Genomic DNA, 22,372 nt, shown 5'->3' with positions numbered 1-22,372 from the left:
AAAGACAAAAACCAAATTATTTGTAAATCAGGAGCAGCATTACAGGTCTGTAAAGATGACAGAAGTCTTTCTTAACTATTGTGATTCAAAAACATTAGAAAGCAATCACCACAACCAATTTATTTTGATAGCATTAACATATATCAGCCTTAAGTAAAAGCATGGAGCATCAATGGTCCAGGCATGCTTGCCTTCACTGGGACTATCAACAAAGAGTTGTGTGTTGACTGTTGTGAGCTGGCAGACACCCTCTGCACCTTCTCTTCAGCCACCAGGAAACAGTACACTCATTGTTTCACAAGTATGCAAAGCAACCAATGTGGATTCATATGGAGGATGTGAGCCACAGAGCAAAATGCATTAGACACCTCTCAGCTCCTTCAGTTGACAAAGCATTCACTACGAAGGAACCCAGAAGTGAAAAAAAATAAGATTTAGTGTCCACTACAAGTTTCGTTTGTTTATAAAGAGTGGGTAATTTAGCTTTTCAGTAATTTTTCTATTGTAACCAGCTACTGAAAACTCAAAGACTGAGCTGTACTTCCCTCTCAAAATCTCCTATTTTGCAATAGTTCCAACTCCAGTCTTGCCTTCTCTCCCCTGGCTCACAGAGCTCAGGTAGGACCAGCAGTAGGCGCACACCCCTGACATAACAGACAAAATGCTTCCTGTATACAGAGTGTATACTTTGGACCTCACTGACAACTCTTCACCACAAGTCACATGAAACTCAGGAGTCATCAGATAATTATCACTTACTGTAACAGCTCAAGTAACCATCTTCCTCAAAAAATGTGAGTAGAGCAACAGCCTTAAACCAAGCAGCAGCAACTAGGCAGAATCATCAACCTGCTCCAGTATGTCAACTGGCATTAATCCCAGCTGCCTATACAGATGTGTGCATGTGTACAGGTGCATGGGTATGTACACTAAGTGGATTACTTCAATTAGTTCTTATGAATGTGGCTTGACTCCCATTTTCAGAGTACTGTTCTTTGCTAGAAAAAGCATACGTGACATTAACATTGGCAAACAAACATAGGATCCCTTCAGCTGAGAAAGATGATGCCTTCTGTTTAAGCTTTCCTAGTCTCCCTTGACTCATTAGAAAAAAAGTTCCCAGACCTGCTGAGGAAAACAAAAATCCTAATTAATTATGAATACAAAATAGTTAAATACATAACTACGTTAAAATCAATCACAGCTACCTTCATAAATGTTCGGTAAACTTGCATGCCCTATGATGACCAACGCTTTCTTCAACAGTGAGCAGAGAGCTTCAGGAAAGCAGCCTGCTATATTCTCAGGTGTAATACTCTACTGAATAATCTATAACCTCTCTTTCTGATATACTGCAAAAAAAAACAAACAGCAGGAAAGCTTACAGGGAAAGAGTGCAGGAGAACAGAATTTAGAAAATGATAATATAAATATAATAAAATATAAAATATACAGTAAATATAAATTGAATATAAATATAAAATATATAATAAAATATTAAATTATGATAAACTGAGTTATCGTCATACCCAGTTTCTCCATTTCCACTGATAATTTTTAATGGAACTACAGAGAGCAAGATAACCACAAATATTTCCCATTACCTCAGGTACACCAGGGGAATGCAAAATTATGGACATTCATACATGCTGCTTTAATGGTGCTTAAAAGATCACAACCTCATCCTTCCATGGGCCAAGAAATCAGTTTGCAAGTGGAAACGGGCAACTGTGGGATAATAAAATTACAGCAACTCTGTCCTGTATGTAGAGAAAGAGAACTACAGAACTGTTCTACTTCTAACCAAAGGCTTAAGATTTTTTGGAGATCACACACATATACAGTATTATGGTGTGCACTGTAGCATATTACTTAAAGTGAGAAAAGTGGGAGGGGGAGGTATCTAAGCAAGATCCTAAGACTTGCCATTCAGAACAGGCAGTACTTGAAATAAGTCAACTGGTAAATTTGTAAAAGCAAATGTCAAATTTACACAATGCTTCTCAATATTTACAAAGCATCTCAACGATATTTTCTCATGAATATAATAAACAAAGTGCTAAGTGGTAGGAAGTCCCCAAAGTAAAACCACTGCTCCACACATCTAATTATGTCTGTTTAGACACTAAGAAATCATTTCTTCCAGCATTCTGGCAAAACAGAGAGTCTACTGTCTATTCAGCTCTGTACCTTTACTGTGAAAGAAATACAAATATTAGAGTCCTTACTCTAAACCAAATAATTTATCGCTGTATACAGAGCTAAAAAAAGGCTGTTTTGTATACTAACTTAGGAACCAAATGTAACCAAAAAAAAGTCACAAATCAAATAGGAAGTATTCTCTTGCAGGATGCAATTAGCACTTGTTAATCAAAGAGGAAAATGTGGAAATTGTGTTCTTGTCTACAGGCTTTTATGAAGCCCTATATTATCACACATTACATTAGTCCCCCAGTAAGTAATGGAAGTATTAGAGACAGCTGTTTAAGAAGTGAACAAGCATATCATAACTCCGAAGTCCAAAATTATGCACTGCTTATTAGGAGGACTTTTAACTCAGGGAACACTAAGTTTACAGCACATAAAAGTAAACCTTTAGAAAAACCTCAGCCTAGAACACAGAAGTAATATGTAGAACCATGTCTAGGAAAAAAAGTCTGGCCTGAGGGCTCAGTTCTTTGAAAATATTAACACACTATTTAAAACAGAAATTTTGTGGTGAGGGAAATAAATAGAAGTGAAGAGGGAATGGTTTGCTGCCTTCTGCCAGATATAAAGCATTTCAGTAAGACTGTCTGTCAGTGTCAACAGGAGAATATGTACCCTAAAACAACAAGCTGCTTGACTGAGCATATGTCTTCATACACAAATACTAACTCTCCCACAGAAATTCTAGTTTCGGATATCTTCATCTGCCTCCAGGCAAAGCTTGCAACAGTATCTGAAATTTGGCTGAGCTGACAAATGACTATCATTTCTCATCTGCAAAAGTAGGAAGATCACTTTAAACAAAAAAAAGTTTCTTCCATTCTTCTGAGCAGAAACAGGCAGCCAAACATTTTCTGGCTGCAGGTGAGATAATGGTCCCTATTTCAGGAAGTTTTGTTTACCACCAAGGAACACAGGAAACATTACGTTATCAAGTTTCCAAAACAATGGATTCAGTTAGTAATGCGGATCCTAACTTTTTTCTTGTCCCTTTCTGTGAAATCAGTAGCAGGCAGTTGAAACAGAATACTGAGAGATATTAACACTGTCACCACCAGGATGAGGAAGCTGTGACAATAAGCCAATGAATTAGCTTTTCTAAAAAAAGCACTTCTGTTTTAATGCATTCTTTGACAATGCAGCATTTTAGCATACAGTTTCCCAAATCATGCTGCAAACTTTAAGGTTTCTTCCTAGAAATACCTTGTTTTACATAGTTTACTAATTGCTGAGTAAGTCATCTGTTTCCAGTACCATTCTTTTTACAAGCACGAACTCAGAAGATACCTTGGTATGCAGTTTACATATACCTCATGCCTAAAATAAAGTTAAAAATATAAATCAAGAATACTGAAAATCAGCACTGCTGCTCAAGGAGTGCATAATAACATCTCCTAGTCCCTAAGCATTTGCTTCTATCCCTACACTCCTTCCTGACATCACCATGTTTGTGTACAGGTTAGAACTAATTTAGCACAGAAACGTACTGCAATCCAGAAAATTTTGCAATATATTTCACAATACATGCCTAAGGAAGAGAAAGTATGGCCAGGAAAAGACTGTTTACTTCAGCAGCAGTGGCAGACTGGCACAGTCACGAAGTTAACAACCTAATTTTTCAATTTTGAGACTTGCCATTGTTGTTACACTAAATCTCAACAGACCTGTTATGTGGCAATTATGTCTTCTATTTTCTCTAATTGTTTGGTTTTCAGTTATTCTGTATCTGCTTTCCACGTCAATTTAAAGGCTACTTTAGCAGCTGGACCAGGAACACTAAATTACATCATAACATAATGAGAGAAGGATTATTAATCTGACACCTGGCAGAACGCTTCAGGGTCTGAGAAACTTTCACTATTGGAAATCTCCATCAGCTATTCAGATATAAATTCAGCCATTTAGCATTTTCAGTAACTGGAAATACATCAGTTATATAAACTTGCTTCCCTAAAACACCTGGCTGGATGACAGTTGAGGAATAATTCTTGTTTGAATATTCTAGAAAGGGATGAAACGGGAATCTTCCATCTAGAAGCTCATCCTAGGTTACATCAAAAGTTAGGCAGGAATACAAAAACATTCAGAATGTTTAACTTTCTAATCAGTCCCTAGAAACAAAGTTATTAACGACAAAATAGTGTAACAAGTAGGCTAGGTACTTCCAGTGTTGAAAGGAAGGTCAGGATACAGATTGAACCATGACTTACAGAAGAATAAAATTTTAACATTTTATTTGATAGCAGGTACGCTACACTATAGAATACTTCTGCAAGCACCAAAATGAAAGAAGGCACCTTTTAAAAATACAGTTAAATAAGAAGCAACAGAAATATGAATATATTATTTTTGTTCAATTGACACTGAACTATTCCTTTATACAGATGGGAAAAATTTTTGGAAGTACTAGAACTCTTTTAAACCACTTATCTTGAAATGTTTAACGTGACATTAAGAAAAGCAAGCAGGAAGCGCTGAACACTTTTGCACACCTCATGATAGGCCAAAACAAAGCCTGCCAACTCATTCAGCTTTCAGCAAAACGGTTTGACAAAGTCATACCCTTAGCAAACCACTTCTTAATGCTGGCTCCTGTGAAAGGTATCAACTAACTTTCTGTGCATACTGGGAAACGTACTGTTTTTGAAAAACTAAAATCCAATTCACCATTACTAACTAAACCAGAGAACGGGTACCAGCTGTAAAAGCATTTTTAAGACCTTCTCTGCAACTGAAAACTTGGGGCTTGTGATTACCTCCCTGAGAGGCTCCCACCAGAACAGAAGACCATCCATTTGTCAGAATACCTAAGCTGGGTTTTCACAGTATGATACATGTACATTTAGCTTCAAATCACTTTGATATAAAATTAATAAGAACCAATTTATATGTAGCATTTCAAGTGCTTCATCAGCTTCAAAAGAATAGCAAATGCTGAGAAGAGTTATTTGCTTTGCAAGCTGAAGTGTTCTACAAACCAGGTATGCTCAAGCCAGTAACTTGTCAACATTACTCTTATATTTGCACCAAAATGCATTCCACACTTCCAGAAACTAAGTTCTAAATAAACAGATGATGACTTATATATGGTCTTTTCAGCAAAAGCCCTTTAAATACAGAATGGAAAATTCAACCTGATCTTCCATATCCTAACAACAATATTCTGCTTACTCATCCAGAATGAATATGACAAAAGTTTGTACAAGACATAAAGCTCAGTGCTATCTTCAGCACATGTACATAAAACAAAACTACAAGTCTGTAGAGAGCATGTAAATTTAACTTCTTATATAACTATCTTCTCAGTCTGCTTTGGAGTGCCATGTAATTTTTCTCTCAACTGACATCACATCTTATCCAAATATATCAACTGTCCTGTCTACCTCCTCAACAATTAATACAACATACCCCAGGGCTGTAACAGTGTGCCCTATGCTGTAAACGAAAGCAGACAGTATGTCTACTTTACACTTTACTGGGGTATAAAACCCCCTCCCACTTCTTGCCAAGTTCCCACTGATACTCTTCTGCTAATCATAGCTTACCCTCTTTTACCCGAGTTATATCAAAATATTTAGAATTTAAAGCATTTTCCCCCCATTTTTATGTTTCATTTCCAGAAAGCACAAGCAAGCACAAAAAGAAAACTAAGTTCTATATCAAGAGTAAACTTCACTCGTGTCAGAGTCAAGAAGGGCAGGATGGAAGTCCAGTTGATTTTTTTCCTACCTAAAACTTACTAGACAGGGTAACTACACTAGTCAAAACTTTCACCTGCCAACTGGTAAATTCTCCCTAAACTACACCTACATTCTCTTAACAGTTAGGGATTTTCTAACTGTTTTACTAATTAGCTTGCTACACAACCGTGTCGCTATTTGAAAAAAGAAATGGCAAGATACTATTTAGCCATCTGAATATTGTTATCTTCTAGAACAAGACACCTACCTTATTATCTCTTGCCAGCTCCTCTGTTCCCTTCTCCTACAGGTGTTTGCTGCCCAGTTTCCTGTCTGCCTATACTTGGAGCCACCACCGCACGCCTTTAGGCAAAGCACTGACTCTCCAATGCTGCTTGTAGCTGCAGCAAAGTAAAAAGCTGAAGAGGGGAATGTCGCTGCTTCCTTCACATTACTCAGTCCAGAGAAAGTTGAGATCACAGCTTTATTCTCATCAACAGGATCTTGTACCAGAGTCTTTATTTCAAAGCTGTTCATATGCTATCAAAGCATCTAATTCTGACCCACCCTCAACTACTTCTAATCCTTAAAAAGATGCTTGGTAACATCAGTTATGCCACCCAGTTCCAATCTTCCTCAGTCTCAAACATTTGCACTTTGCGGCAATGTACCTCCTTTGAAAGAGCCTTCAACAAAGCAATGTCTCATTACGAGATTTCATTTTGTTTTTTTCAAGCTGAGGTGTAGCTTTTGACCATTTACATCTTACATACTTATAAAAATAATTACGAGGTGAGGAGCCAACATTACAGTATTTCAATACTGTGACCCAGTGGTTTACTTATAATGCTGTGAAAAGAATGTCAGTGACCCCTGAACATTACCAGAATGAAGGAAAATTTGAGTGTAACAGAATGTATTATATTACATGTAATCTGCAATTTTTTTGTTAATATGCTAAACTGGGGCCGGGGGGGCGGGGGGAAGTAATCCCCATTAGGCAGATCAACATAAACACATGAATCAGATACCATTAACATCAAATGGAAAAAATAGTTACAATACACCTTAAGACAACCTAAGCTTTTTCTTAGTATTTATTAATTTCAAGGCTTGAAGCAATCAATTCTTTAGATTTAATTTTTTTTAATGCCAAGGAAGTTGTTATAATGTTACATATTAAATGTGAAAAAAGCAGCTAATTCTGGTAATTAAATAAAAATATGTCCACACTTACAATAACATTTCACTTCTTAGTAACATCAAGTCCCTAAAATCATATCATTTAGTAGCATTCCTTCAGGAAGGTGGGAGAATATGATTTATAGTGTAAGAAGTCCTTCCTAATAGTTTCTGTGCCATTACAGCTTAGAACACATGTCCACCAAAGAAACTAGGTCATAACTAAATATCCAACAACTGCATTTGAAGAATGTCTGAGCAGACAGTTGCTTTTATCAATTTTCTCGTACCACTCTTCTGTGCAAGTTGCTGTCACTGTTAAGAAATAATCCTCAGTTTTCCCAGTGTGGTAAGGTATCCAGTTTAATATTTTTGTGTAGAAAATATTAGCACGAAGACAATGAATTGAGCTTCTTTCATTCCTTTTCCTCATGGTATTCAGAGAGTAAACAAACTAGGTTATCACTGTCCCTAATTACATCAGCTTACATACTTTAGATGTACAAACAATACATTAATCTTTTCATCTTGTCTGAAGTCTGTTCTCCTCCTCTGTTTTTTCAGGAGAAGGTATACTTCCAAAATAGCCACTTTATAAGCTAATTATCTCTTCTATAAGCAGCTTTCAAACTATTCCCATTAAAGAAACAAAAATTTAAAAAACACACACACATTCAGTGAATTCAGACCGAGAGTTCACAACCAAACTGTTGAAACTTTGTGTCAGGGAAAAGAAATATGACCAACTACTCATTACTACAAGCAAAGCGGTTTAACTTTGACCACTATGTTCTTCTAGAAAACCTACCCTGTAGCAGCAGCTGGCTACTTTCTTACAGTTTAAAAGGACCCGCTGCAGTAGGAGGTGCAGCACACTGAAAAATATCTGTTGGAACGCGGATGCTTACAAATAAATCACAGTCTATCTGCAAACAGCCATTGCTAAAACAAGTTATCCTGCCTTGTGGAAAGTAGAACTTGTGGGTTGATCTCCCACAGATTTCAGTGAAGAGCAATAAACGCAGCACCTTGCTGCTGGCTGCCCCTTACAAGCTCTCCTTTATTCCTCCACTCCCAAAACATCCATTCCCCACATGATACTATTTTAGCTTCCCTATGTCTCTTAATTGCCAAATCAGCAAGAGGTATCACATGCCAGGGTTTGTCCCAAGGTTCCAGAATACCATCCAGTCAGTCAAAACCATGGCTCACTGGTGAGCTGGCAGGCTAGGAAAGAACAGACAACTGTTGAGTTATCTTTCTTCTTCCTCAGCATCAATTTTCTCCCGATTTGTGCCAATTTAATATTTTGGCGACTTTTCCCCATAGAGTATAACTAAAAGCAGTCTGCAAATAGGGGGTGGGGGAGTGGTCTGTATAGGGAAAGAGCAATAGAGGGCTGAAATGTGAACAGAGCAGGAGATCAAACTGTCTCAAAGGGCAACATTTCCTCTCCTGCCAAAGGGATTTTTGTTTCCTGGCTGGGGCAAGCATTCACCTGAAAACACTATTAGCTTTTACAACGAGGACTGTCACAGGGGATGATGTTACCGTATTTGATACATGATGAGAAAACAGACAACCGGCAGGCGGAGAACAGGACCCCAGCCAGTGCTGCTGTGGCCAGGGAAACACCCCTCCCATCTCCTGAAGACTGGACATGTGATCCACACAGATGCAGCCAAAGCAAGTGCCTTCAAGTTTTTCAAAATGTCCTTCAAACCTTTTGTGTATTAAAGTTGTCTCTTTACTTTCCTTTCTCCTGAAAGAACCATGTAAAAAAAAAAATAAAAATGTTTATTTATAACTCTATTATACTGTTTTCTGTTCAGCTTCAAAAAGAACACTTTTCTTCCATAACCTTTCATTTACAGTAGATACAAAGATTTTCAGACAGATACACAGTTTTAAGATAGAAGTCTCTTAAAATTTCCCATCTATATACAGTTGATTTCATAAGCTTAGAGGCTTTTCAGTAATATTTCTCCTTAAGCATTCAAGCTTTTATAAATAACTATCATTTTTTTCCTCTCCATCTGAAACAAAGCCCTTTTGGAAAAGAAAGATAATTCTTCAACAACTTTTTGCATAATAAGACTGGCTAAACTTTCTCCTTCTTGTGTCTGAAAGTGTCAGCTCGACCCCATGACAAGTTTCATGATGCCAAAGCAGTAGCAGTTCCAGCTGCCACCAAAGAGCCAAACTAATTCCCTTTCCTCCAAACCGCAAGACTCTGATTTGGAAACATTTAAACAGTGTTTGTCACTTGGGCCACTGTGTTCACTTCCTCTTCAATATGCCTGGCCATAAATAGATTTCAATTTATTTCAAAGATGCCAGTCATCACTTTTCTCTTAAAGAAGTCTTGTCTCTTTCTCCTGACATATCCTAGTTTACCTTTTATGTAATGGTTTCATACATTGTTAAAACACAAAGGAACTCATTAAGTTATTCATAATATATTGAAACATCTCTATTAAATTAAACTAAATTATGTCAAGAATTTGCATGCAAATGAAAATACAAGACCTCACACCTTTTCTGAATACTCTCCAGGCACCAGTACACTAAAATGAACATTCTCAGTAAGCTGACTTTGAGATAATTTTATTTTAATTCTGAAATACTTGAGTTAAATGAAAAAAGTGATGATTTGCTGAAAAAGGTTGAGCTTCACTTTCAGACAACCAGGTCTCTAAGACATGTCAAACTAGATAACCAAAAAAACAAACTACTAGCAATTTCTATTATTTTCACTTCTTTCAGATATATTTCTCCGCTGCCATTCTTGAATCATTACCACATCCTTCTGTATAAGAATTAATGATGCAACCAACCACTCATTACATATTCAAAGAAAAGGAAAACATGGAGAAACCACACATTATGGCAAACTTAAGCTGATACAACTTAAGCTACAACAGTAATTGATAAAAACTGTTTTAAACTAACAATTAGCCAGCATTTTACAAGTGACAGATACATAAACACACACAGTCCCTTAGAATAACAATAAATTGTTCTTGTTTCTGCTCCATAAAAATACTCATCCCTGCAGACGGAAGTGGCAGTGAATCATAATTTCATTAGCCACCACAACAAAAGATAGTTTCATTATAAGAAAGTTGGTATCACATATTTTTACAGCCTCAGAGTTGAAAAGTTAGCTACGAGGATCCCAAGGTCAAATATTTGATTTCAAAATCAGTGCCTGACTTGCATGCTATTTAAGTCTGGGCTCTTCTGCATAGAAGTGACAATAAAGAAAGCCTGCTCGTTTTAAAAACCATCCCATTGTGGATTCTTTGTTCAAAAATGCTAGTGATTGCAGCTAGTGGATTAGTGCAAACGAGTGACCACAACTCAGTGCTATTCAACTCTACTGCAAATAACATGAGGTATGCTATAAAAAATTAAAGGCATTGTTTTCCTGGCAGAAGCCAAAATGTTTTATGTAGTTTTCAATAGAGGAAAACATGGTTGAAAAGAGTCCTTAGATGTCTTTCAAATATACAGAAACCATTGTTTCAGCTCTAGGAAGTTCTTAGTGTGTTTGGAAAAGTAAAATTTTGAGGAAAAAAGCAATACTCATGACAGTCTAAAGCTCCATAAAAAAGCTTTGCTATAATGCAGAGCAAGAAAATTACATATTATTGTACTTCTGTGAATCAGATCACAGCTGAGATCAGGACAATTGGTTTCTTGCGCACAGCAGATTTCAAGCATTAACTGGTTGCAGAAGAGTGATTAGCTTTCCTGGACATGGAAAGGCAAAATAAAAGATGTGATTTGACAACTCTGCAAAATCTAAAAGGAACTAAAAGATAGAAACATGAGGAAGAGACGAAGGAAGGCAGGAAAGAAAATACGTAACTTCCAGAAACAGAGGGTTTGGTTTTCTGGGTTTTGCAGGGTTTCTTTTTTAAAGATTTAACAAATTCTATATACAAGATTACTTGGGAATTTTGGGGCATTGGTTAACTTACATTTTTTATTATTAACTACTCAAGATTTATGTTTTTATGATTTAGAACTGCAGTGCAAAATTAGTTATTATATAGCCTGACAGCCTATTCTGATAGAGAAAAAAGTTTTGCGTTGAGTATGCATACACAAGGTGCATGTTGCTTTAAAATGTTCTAACCAGTTCTGTTACTCACTGGACTCTTCAGCTTATTCATTTTTAAATACCCTTTTTCATTTGATGACATGACACCATAGCAGAATAATGTGAATAATATCATGAAATAGTACTTGAATTCGTAATACCAAAAAAAAAAAAAGTATTTGACTTTTAATGACTATACCATATGCCTTCTGAATATGTAAGTTGAATTTTTTTTCAGATGCTTTTGTCAGAGTAACTCTGATTCTGCTGTACTACATTTCAGCGTCGTTCTTCCAACTACACTTCTACAAGAGTTGATTGATTGTTCAATATTTTCAGCAGGAGTCTGTTAGTGTTACTGGACAGTCACAGTACCAAAGGTTTCCTCATTCTTTAACAATCTGTACAACAAAGTAGTATTTCAACTACAAACATACAAATTATTTTAGACTTGATAAAATATTAATGCAGCTCCCAGCAATTCAATTAATCTATTCACAGTCGAACATCAAATACATATTTTAGAGCATATAAAACCTATAATGAACACTATTTTTTTCTAAAGGTACACTACCAATACTTTTTAAGCTCTCAGCCCACTGGAGTTATTTGAAGGCAAGATTATCAGCCATTTACTTCTGGAACTCTGCACAGCTGAAAGTCCTTAAGGATGGTGTTGATCTATACACTTTGAAAATATTTAAGTCCAATGTTCATAAAACTTGTGATGCCATACATCAAAACCAATCTGAACTGAAAAAAAAAAAAAACCATTTTTTTTGATTATGCCATCTAACATAGCAGCAGCTGCCCTATTTTGTTCTGCTTTAGCAGGGAACTTGAGCTTTTACAAAGAATAAAGAATTCCTGTGCATCCTTCCTGTCACATTATTCTCCCTATCCACTTCAGTGCCCAAATAAACCACAGCAGAAGTTGAAGAAAAGGGACCACTGAGCAGCTTGGAGTTGTTTTCCCACAGTTATCTTAGACCACATTTCCAAAACATTACCAGTCTGTTCTTTAAAGAGGCCAGACACTTAAAGCAAAGTCTTAAGCAAATGCAAGGTTAACTTACTGGACTTTCGTATCCCATCTGTAACCCTTTTTATACATGAACAGCACTGGAGCAAGGAATAAGTCGTGATATGAATCTAAAGGCCTTTCAAAGCATGCAAGAAGTTACAAAGAGTGTCTAATGTGTAAACTGCATTAGGGCTCCTGAAGGTGGTACTGTGCTTTCCTACTCTGTAAAGTTACTGAACTGAACAACTTTGTATTTTTCATGCTGTTTGAGACTTTCCGTTCAGGAAAATAAACAACAAAATCTAATATTTGGAAGCGTCAGACTGAAAAGGGACTTCAATTTTGTAATCTCTCTTTGCAGGCAGAGGGCCTTAAGGGGTGAATTTCGGGTTTTTGAAATATATATTTCAAATAAACATATTTAAACTGCCGTACTTCTGCATTTCAGGAAGCTTAATATTTATAGTACGATGTGTACATGTCCACACTACCTCCAGAATTTGAAAAATGAAAACAAAAAAGGTTTATTAAACTACTACTGGTTTAAGTATCTGTATTTCTTAAACTTCTGATCAGCCACCCCTGAAGAAAAAATTGCAAGAGTATATTGGAAAAGGGGCGAACTAAGTCACACACTGCCTGCAAGAGTGGGGTGCTTTTGGCTATTTGAAGTATACCTGTTGTTCCAAGTATCTCTTTGGAACAGGACTGCTCTGGTATGTCGTCTTCAACCATTTTTTCAAAGATAAAGAGAGCAGACATGAATTTTGTTGACATGATACTATAGACAGAGTTTAAAACCACAAATTGGACTTAAAAAAACCACCTTCTGTGGAAATGCATCCCTACCCTCTTCACTACAGTCACTAACTCACAAACTGGACATTTAAAGTAGCATTGCAATCAGAAATTGAAGTAATTTCTTACAGAAGTACTGTCTGGAAACAATAGTCAAAGCTGAATTTTGCATCTAGAATTTGGATTCAGCTTCTGTGTTTGAAAAGTATATCAATTCCAATTACCCTGAGTACACAATGAACTGAAAATTAAATAAATCCATTAGTTTAATTTTAACTTAAATGAGTCCTTAAAGATAGTTTAAAAATGCCCCATCAGTGAATGTTCTCTCTTCAATGTATTTAGTGCAGAAACATCATGAACAGGACACATCATAAGAGCCCAGCTTGTTCTTAATGCTAAATTATTCATAATGGTAATCAAACTGATAAATATCACAGAGTGAAAGCACAGCTCTGACCAGTCCTGTTTTTTTTCACCTACCACTAACTTGCACTTGGACCATCTGAAGATTCAGAAGTCTATTGTACTTGTGGGTGGGTGGTGGTTGTTTTTTTTTTTGGAGGGGGGGGGAGGTGTAAAAGCATCACCTAGCAAAGTTAAGAACTGACCACATGAAATCACATCTGCTTGTCATCCACTTTTGGCTGGAGTGAGAGACAGCTTTATGTTTGGTCTTAGTCCTTACTCATCCTGGCCTCTTTAGTTAAACTAATTTTAGAACACTGTTCCGGAGACATTTGATTAAGACCAGTACTAGAGATCTCTTTCTCTTTACAGAGGTCCATGGTCATTTGATCCATTTCTCAGTTAGCTTTTCAGTCAGCTTCTTCATTCAGATATGCAATGAGCTCTTCCAAATCTCTCTCCACACTGACAATTGACCTTCACCAATATTCCCATCCCCTGGTGTGTTCCTCACAGAGACCTCCAAAAAAAACATTGGTTTCCCTCTCCCTGGAAGAATTCCCGGTAATATCACTTCCCTCTTAATTTTCAGTGTAATTCTGGTTATCATTCACAATTGGCGCTAAAGCATTGCCAGCATACAGACCGCATGGGAAAAGAGATGATAATGATGACCTGCGGCTACAGAAAAGTCAACAAATTTGGATTCAAGTTCTTCAGGCTCTGTTGACCTTCACCATGTTGTGACCGTAAAATAAAGCTAGTATTCCTTGTCTCCTGTAGAACTACTTAATGTTCTGTATTTATTTAATATTTAACTGTGATATTATCATAATTCTTGTGGCTGATGTAAAGCACCAGCTGAAGCTCTGGAGTCTACTCTGATGCACTGTAAAAAAAAAAGTCAAAGAAAATTATGTACCCTCTCACTTGCCTGTAACAAGTTTTCACAGGCAACTTGGATGTTGAATGTCATCCCGATTCAAATGTTCCACATAACTAGGATTACAAATTTTGTCACATGACTTCACTTACACATCAGGAATTCTCTTAACATGAAGAAATATTGGAACTCAACATGAAAATAGTACTGCACCCCAGTACAAAACAGTATATGTATAAAAAATGCAAAGTTTGTCTACAGTAAGAAATCCCACCAAAAAACGATTCCTAGAGACTCTACCACTTGCACAGCTTAACCAATATTAGCACTAGTGAAACTAAAGTAGGCTTTCCAAAACATTTACAGTATTACACTAGCTTGTAATTTTTTTAAAAGCAAGACAAGTGTTATGGAACAGAGGACTAGTTCACACCTGCCTCCAAAGGACGCTAATGCTCTTTCAGCCAGACAGCAGAACACTGAACTGGCTTATCTTTTGGCTAAGTTTTCTAAGAGAGTAAAGTTTCTGAAAGTTGATACTAGCATGGCACAAGGAGGGGAAAAAAAAAAAAAAAGTATGAAAACACTTCCCTCCTCGACTAGGAATGAATTTCACAGCAGCTGTACATCAGCTTGTCCCACAGTCTGAACTTCCACAGCAGCAAACTGCTGCTGCTGTATACTGTTCTTCACTAGAGTAACTTCTCACAGAAGAACACACACAAATGTCTTAAGTACAATCAGATTATGCAGAATAGCAGTCTACAACACAAACAGCGCTTAATAACCCTACCTGTATATCAGTCTTAAATGCTGGAAAAGAACTGTTAATACAGGAAAAATACACAAGCTGAAACTATCAATGAAAGCTGCAGTGGTCATTTAACGCTGATTCCAGTGAAAAGGCACCATTACAAAGCATTGACTGCTGAGGATAACTTTTGAATTCCACAGAAAAATAAAGGTGGCCACTCCAATACCAAAACCAAATACCTCAGCAAAAAAAAAAAGTTCTGAAGCCACTTAACAATCAAGTTCCATACCACACCTACCATTTAAAGGCAGAATAAGATAAGGGAAGAAAAACAAAAAGCAGTGGGTTATTTTAATGACTGAAAATAAATCCCTGAATCACAGAAGCAAGGATAGTAAGCGGTATCAAGAGACAATCTAGGGAGACCACCTTATCAAGTGTACCTACTCTTAAGTGACCAAGTCTCCAAGCACATCTGCTTTCAGTGACAACGGAGGCTATCAGTTAAACACACCTTTATGTTAACTGTTCAATTCCATGGGCCCTTCAAACAACGACAAGAGGAATCAAAGAGCCAAGGATAAACTTCATCCTTTTTTAGATGCAGAGGGGAACGTTGCCACATGTTGGATGAGGAAAAGGCTGAGATACTTAAAGCTTTCTTTGCCTCAGTCTTTCATAGCAAATCCAGCTTCCCTCTGGGTACTCTGATCCCTGAGCTGGAAGAGAGGGATGAGGAGCAGAATGAAGTCCCCACAGTCCAGGAGGAAAGGGCCAGTGACCTGCTGCTCCACTCAGACATGCACCAGTCTATGGGGCCAGATGGGATCCACCTGAGGGTACTGAGGGAGCTGGTGGAGCAGCTCACCAAGCCACTCTACATCCTTTATCAACAGCTCTGGCAAACTGGAGAGGTCCCAGAAGACTGGGGGTCAGCCAATGTGACATCTATCTACAAGAAAGGCAGGAAGGAGGATCCAGGGAACTACAGGCCTGTCAGACTGACCTCGGTGCCAGGGAAGGTTACGGAAATGGTCATCCTGAGCACCACCACACAGTACGTGCAGGACAGCCAGGGGATCAGGCCCGGCCAGCATGGGGTTATGAAAGGCAGGTCCTGCTTGCCAAATCCAATCTCCTTCTATGACAAGGTGACCTGCCTTGTAGATGAAGGAAAGGCTGTGGATGTTGTCTACCTGGACATTAGTAAAGCCTCTGACACCACCTCCCACACCATTCTCCTGGAGAAACTGGCTGCTCATGCCTTGAATGGGTGTACTCTACACTGGGTTAAAAACTGGCTGGACAGCCAAGCCCAAAGACCGGTGGTGAATGGAGCTACATTCAGCTGGCAGCAGGCCACCAGTGGCGTTCCCCGGGGCTCAGTGCTGGGGCCAGTCCTGATTAATACCTTCAGCGACAATCTGGATGAGGGAATAGAGCGAAACCTCAGTAAATTGCAGATGACGCCAAGCTGGGCAGGAGTGTTGATCTGCTGGAGGGCAGGAAGGTTCTGCGGAGGGATCTGGACAGGCTGGACTAATGGGCCAAGGCCAATTGTATGAGGTTCCACCAGGAGAAGTGCCGGGTCCTGCACCTGGGGCACAACCACCCCACGCAGCGCTACAGGCCTGGGGAAGAGCGGCTGCAAAGCTGCCTGGTGGGAAAGGACCTGGGGGTGCTGGCTGATGGCTGGCTGAACATGGGCCAGCAGTGTGCCCAGGGGGCCAAGGCAGCCAACAGCACCCTGGCTTGTATCAGAAGCAGTGTGGCCAGCAGGACCAGGGCAGTGATCGCCCCCCTGCACTCAGCACTGTGGACGTCGCACCTACAATATTGTGTTCAGTTTGGGGCCCTCACTCCAAACGGGATGTAGACGGGCTGGAGCTTGTCCAGAGATGGGCAACAAGGCTGGTGAAGGGTGTAGAGAACAAGTCTTATGAGAAGCAGCTGAGGGAACTGGCATTGTTTAGCATGGAGGGAAGACTCTCTACAACTACCTGAAAGGAGGCTACAGGCAGCTGGGTGTTAGTCTCTTCTCCCATATAACAAGCAACAGAACAAGAGGAAACAGCCTGAAATTACAAAAGGGGAGGTTTATATTGGATATTAGGAAAAATGTCTTCACTGAAAGGGTGATCAAGCACTGGAACAGGCTGCCCAGGGAGGTGGTGGAATCCCATCCCCCCTTGGAGGTATTTACAAAACAGGTAGAAGCAGTGCTTAGAGGCATGGTTTAGTGATGGACTGGGCAATCCTGGGTTAACAGTTGGACTTGCTGATTTCGAAAGTCTTTTCCAATCTAAATGTTTCTATGTTTCTTAGAAAGTTACATTTCCTACAAGAAACTACAAACCACCAAGTAACCTGCATAATCCAGGGCTTTAGAATTCAAGTAATTCTCTTTAGTGGATTATAACCAGACCTTTATGTGAACCTGATGGTAAGAATGCCTCAATGAGTCGGGAGTTACTACAACAGTACATGCGCAAGATATTTATGCAGTGCTCAAAGTCACAAGCTTCTAATTCAGCCAAAAAGTAAATGCCCCTTAAGAATCCTCATATTTCATAGCACAAAACCATATTTAAGTGATCAAAAAGTGAATAATAGAGCAATTAGCCAGCTCTTTAATACATTAGGTAAAAGTATATCAATTCCATTGATTTTTATGATGGGCCAATTTCACATAATGGATTAAGCTTGCTAGAAAGACTGTAAAAGGGAAAAAATGCTTTGCCAGAATTAGTGGAAGATGGTGTCAAAATGCTTTTACGACAATCACACAGCTAAAACATTTTATTTGGGGATGTTAAATTTAGAACACTATTGGCAAGAAAATATTTGGTGCTAAAAGTTAAATAAAAGTGATGATTACAGCACTGCAGATATATCTTGCAGATTTCTGTTATATTTTGCTTTAAATATTTTGGTTTATCCCTAGCTAAGAAACAGGAAGCTTGGACTATGAATTCACAAACTTCAACACAGCAAAAGGGTATCAGCAGGATGCTTCAAGGATCCATAAAGCAAGCAACATTTAAAGGCACTAATGATCTGAAAAAGAAAGTAAAAAAAGTTAACAGTTATGTAGGTTAGTCAAGTACAGAAAACAAAGTTCAACCATGATGGACAGGTAACAAAGCAGCAAGTAAAATTCAATATTAATAAATGCAGAAGAAGTGTCACTGAAAGGTAAAGACAGAATTATTAGTATGGTCAGCAGCCTTCTAAATTAAGCAGACCTAGTACAAACAAGAGGATTACAAGCATCCCTGTGGAACTCAAGAAAGATCTCTGTTCAATATGAGAACATAGCTGTTGAAAATTAAAAGTATCAGAATTCAAAAGATTCAAAAGAAGCAATGGTAAGCACTCGCAGAACTGTGGTATCTTCATATAAAACTAGTGCTTCATTCTCAATCTTTACTTAAAAAAAGCTGCTACAGTATTAGATTAGGTGGAGAATTAGAAATTAGTACTGTTAATACAAAGAATCACAAAGCAAGACATGAAAAAATGCATGGGTATAAGTAGACTTAACAACATAAATAGAAAGGAAATAATTTACACCAAAAATTCAGATGCTGCTCAGTGAAAGTGGGAAGTATACAGTTCAGAGGTATGCTTTTTTTGATGCAATGCTTAATTAAATATTCAAAGTAATTTCTAGTCCATCTTTATAATAAAGAATCTGCCAATAGTCAAAGCAGCACAGAAAACTAGACTGGGATGATGAACATCACGTTTAAGGATCCATGACTACTTCTATGAAGTATAAGATCCATACCATAACAGAAGTATTCAACATTTGCTTCCTTTAACACTTCTTGTATCTGCTACAAGCTATTCATCTACATGAACTTCAAATAAACCCCACTGCCACAATTTCAATGCTAAAATCACCGTGTTGGACCTGTGGGGCAGGGGGACGACACAGGAGGAACACTGCCAAAACACCACCGCCCAAATAAACTTTAAAAATCAAGGTCCTGAAGAGCAACACTGGAATGCAAAACACACACTACAACTTGTCCTGAACAGCACTACAGACTTCAAGATTTTGGTTAATAGTTTAAGACAAATAAAAGAACTCAAAAATTCTTGATAAAGTGATTAGTTCTTAAGTGTGAAACAGCACCAGTCCAACTGCTAAAAGGCATTTTAATGCATCTTATATATATATTAAAAAAAATAGTTCTATTTCAATTTGTAGGCCAGTCCTTTTCCTTGTAAGCAGTGAAGGCTCCCAGCACAGGTCAACTTGCATCTAGAGATAGTTCCTGCACTTCCACATAGAAGAAACCTAATGAAACAGACCTGGGAGGACTGCAGAGCCAAAGATCAGACCATTTTGGTCCTGTGAATCAAACTTTTGTGCCAGATGAATAGTCTGAGACTTATCATGTGTACTACAAAAAAAAAAAAAAATCACTAACAAAATCTGTCAAGAATCTTGTCTCTTGAACTAAATATAATGTAAACAATATTCAAATTATTTAAGTATTTGGAAGCACCCTGTTTTTAAATGAGTGTCCCTGGAGCTATTGTTTGTTCTCATCCCAAGACAAACATCATGCCCTTTCCATAATAGAAAAAAAATATTTAACAAATTTACAGCTAACGTATAGTTTACCACCATACACACAACAAAGAAAGGACAGTAGGGTACTGTTTTGCTAAAGCAGCAACTTGGCACTGAAACTTATTCTAAATTACCTCCATTCTTTTTATACCTTATTGCTGAACTCATTTGAGCAAATCTAGTTTGAGATGATGAGGGGGGAGGAATAAATCTTTGTATAAAAGTGAAACAGTACTGCCTCACCACTAGGCTATGCAGTGACTGTCACACAGTATTTTTAAAACATTTTCATGACTTTCATTAGCATCTTTGAATTGCCCTATTCCTACAGGAACAAGGTATATATGAGAAACAAGGTATCCTCACTCACGCAGCTTACAATTCTGAAAAGCCAGGCAGCATCCAATAATAGTCCAAGTGTTATCATTATCACCTTGATCTCAAGGGTGGCTTGCATGTGGTGTCCTTGCCAGGTACCATTCATATCATTTTTCTGAAGACGATCATGCTGCCACAATCTCCCTATCAACAATCATTCGAAGAATATTTCTCTCTGATGTGCATTTGCATTTTACAGATAAGGTAAGCCTGCTAAAATGCAGCAAATCCAAATTCAAAGCACTAACAATACCACTTAAGGCAGGCCAACATCACAGGAGCACATGGACAAAATTCCAAGTCACAGAAAAAGATGAAGCTGGCACCAGAAAGTGAAATGCTTTCTCCAATATAAGCAATCCTTTGTATTTACAAGAAATACTAGTTCTGTGGTGTTCCAAGCGTTCAGAGTAGCATGATTTTCGCTGCCTTTGCAAAGGAACAAAGTTGAGAATAGCAGTGTATAAAAATACATGGTCAGTTACATAGTTTTGGTTTGCACAGCTGTTGGCTATGTTCATTTACAGTTCATGTAGTGCCAACATCATTTATGTAAACAGAAGAGGCTGGTTCACTCCTGTTCATCGCCATAAAAGTTATTTCTCTCAGCAGCTGCTGCACAAAAATCAGTTTCTATTTCAGTATCTCACCCTGTAAGTTTATGAAGCGGCAGGTTCTAGAGACTGCTAAAAACAAGAAGGACCTAAAGAAACTTGACCGTATTTAATAATAAACGGGGAGGGGGGACAGACGACGCACACTTCTGCTTTCTTGGAGAGAAAGAAGGCTGTAACCCTCTGTTCACACGGGTAAAGTCACATGAAAACTAATTTGCTTTTAGGCAACTGCTTGGAACGGGAGCCTTAGTTCCCCCGACCCTCTTCAGTCAGCTTTATAAATTAAAAAGGAAATAAATAAGGTTGATCCGGATTCCGGCAGATAAGACAAAGTCTAAAATATTAGTCACATGTTATGTAATAAACATTAAGTGATCGAACTTGATGTGACAGCGGTGCCGCGGTACGGCCGGGGATGCTGCCCCGGTGCTCACACACACACACACGCGCTCCCGGAGGCTGCCGACACGCCGCAGCACCCCGAGCCCTTGGAAGCAGCAACGGGACACCCCAGCCCCCGCCCGCCCCCTTCCCCGGCCAGCGGCCGCCCAGGAGCCGCCGGCAGGCAGCGCGCAGGCGGCGTGTGCCCGGCCCCCCGCCCCGCTCCCCCCACGGCTGCCCCCCGAGCAGGCACCACGGCGGGGCCGCCCCGCTCCTCCGGCCGCCCGGCGGGGAGGAAGCGGCGAGGGGCCGAGGCGGCGGCTCCCCCGCCGGCGGCCGGAGGGGGGAAGAAGCCCGACGCTGCCCTTCCCCCGAGCCGCGGGGCGGCAGCGCGGAGGGGAAGCGGAACCCGAGGCGCCCGGAGCCCGCACTCACCTCGGCCCTCTCTGCCGCTGCGGGGCGGCCGGCGGAGGGCGGCCGGCCGGCCGGTCGCTGGCGGGAGGCAACGGACGCCGCCGGCCCCGCCGCTGCTGCGCCTGTCACCGTGCGCCCGGGGCGGAGAGTCCCGCAGGGTAAATCCTCCGGGCGGCGGCGGGGACGGGCACGAACCGCGCACCGGCCACTCGTCGCGGCGGCCGCTACCTCGCAGCAAGTTGAGGCGCGGCCGCCGTTGCCGTCGCGCAGCCGGGCTGCCGCCGGCGGCCGCCGCCGCTACAGCCGCGGGGAACCGGCGCCTCCGCTCGCCGCCTGGCTCCGCGGACGGGGAGGTAGCGCCGCGCCGCCGCCGCCGCCTCGGCCCCCCTCTTCCTGCGGCTGCCGGGAACCGCGCTCCGGGCGCAGCGGCGCGGTCGCACGGAGCCCGGCGGAGGCGCCGCCGCCTCCCTCAGCGCCCCGGAGCCCGCAGCTGCAGCCCCCGGCGGCGCCCGCTCCGCATGCCCCGCGCCCCACCGCTGCCGCCGGCGGCTCCTGCCCGCCCTCCCGCGCGCGCCGCTGCCGCGCGAGCCCTCCTCAGCGCCGCGGCTCCATCACCGGCGCGGGGGCGGCGGCGCGGGGGGGCGGGCGCAGGGAAAGGGGCGGTCACCGCCCCGGCGCGCGGACACGTCCCCCGCGCGCCCGCCCCGCCCCGCCGCTACCCCGGATGTGCGGGGGCACCCGGCGGCGCGGGGAGGGACGGACCGTGGCGCGCGGCCGGCGCGTGTGCCCGCCCCGGTACGGCGGCGCTGGCGGCCGCCGGCAGCTCTGCCCCCCCGCCGGGCGCGCTCGCCTCGCCCGGTTCCCGCCAAGGAGGCGGGTGCGCGCGTCGCGGGCCCGCGCCCCCCAGCCCTGTGGCGGCGCGGCGGGCGGGCGGCCGTGCCTCGCGCGGGGG

General features: G+C 40.8%; 1 protein-coding gene across 3 annotated transcripts in view; it reads right to left on the bottom strand.

Moving 5' to 3' along the window:
* Positions 1–21,989, bottom strand: part of GALNT1 (polypeptide N-acetylgalactosaminyltransferase 1) — a 93,040-nt gene extending 71,051 nt beyond the window's left edge. For all 3 annotated transcript variants that reach the window (XM_056333154.1, XM_056333157.1, XM_056333155.1), the window contains exon 1: positions 21,442–21,989. The gene's annotated coding sequence lies outside the window, so the exon portion shown is untranslated. The remainder of the gene's footprint in view (positions 1–21,441) is intronic.
* Between the last annotated feature and the right edge of the window lie 383 nt (positions 21,990–22,372).

This window comes from Falco biarmicus, chromosome 3, assembly GCF_023638135.1.
Source record: "Falco biarmicus isolate bFalBia1 chromosome 3, bFalBia1.pri, whole genome shotgun sequence".
NCBI lineage: Eukaryota > Metazoa > Chordata > Aves > Falconiformes > Falconidae > Falco > Falco biarmicus.
Note: the sequence above shows the minus strand (reverse complement) of the source record. Positions and strands in the feature narration are given on the sequence as shown.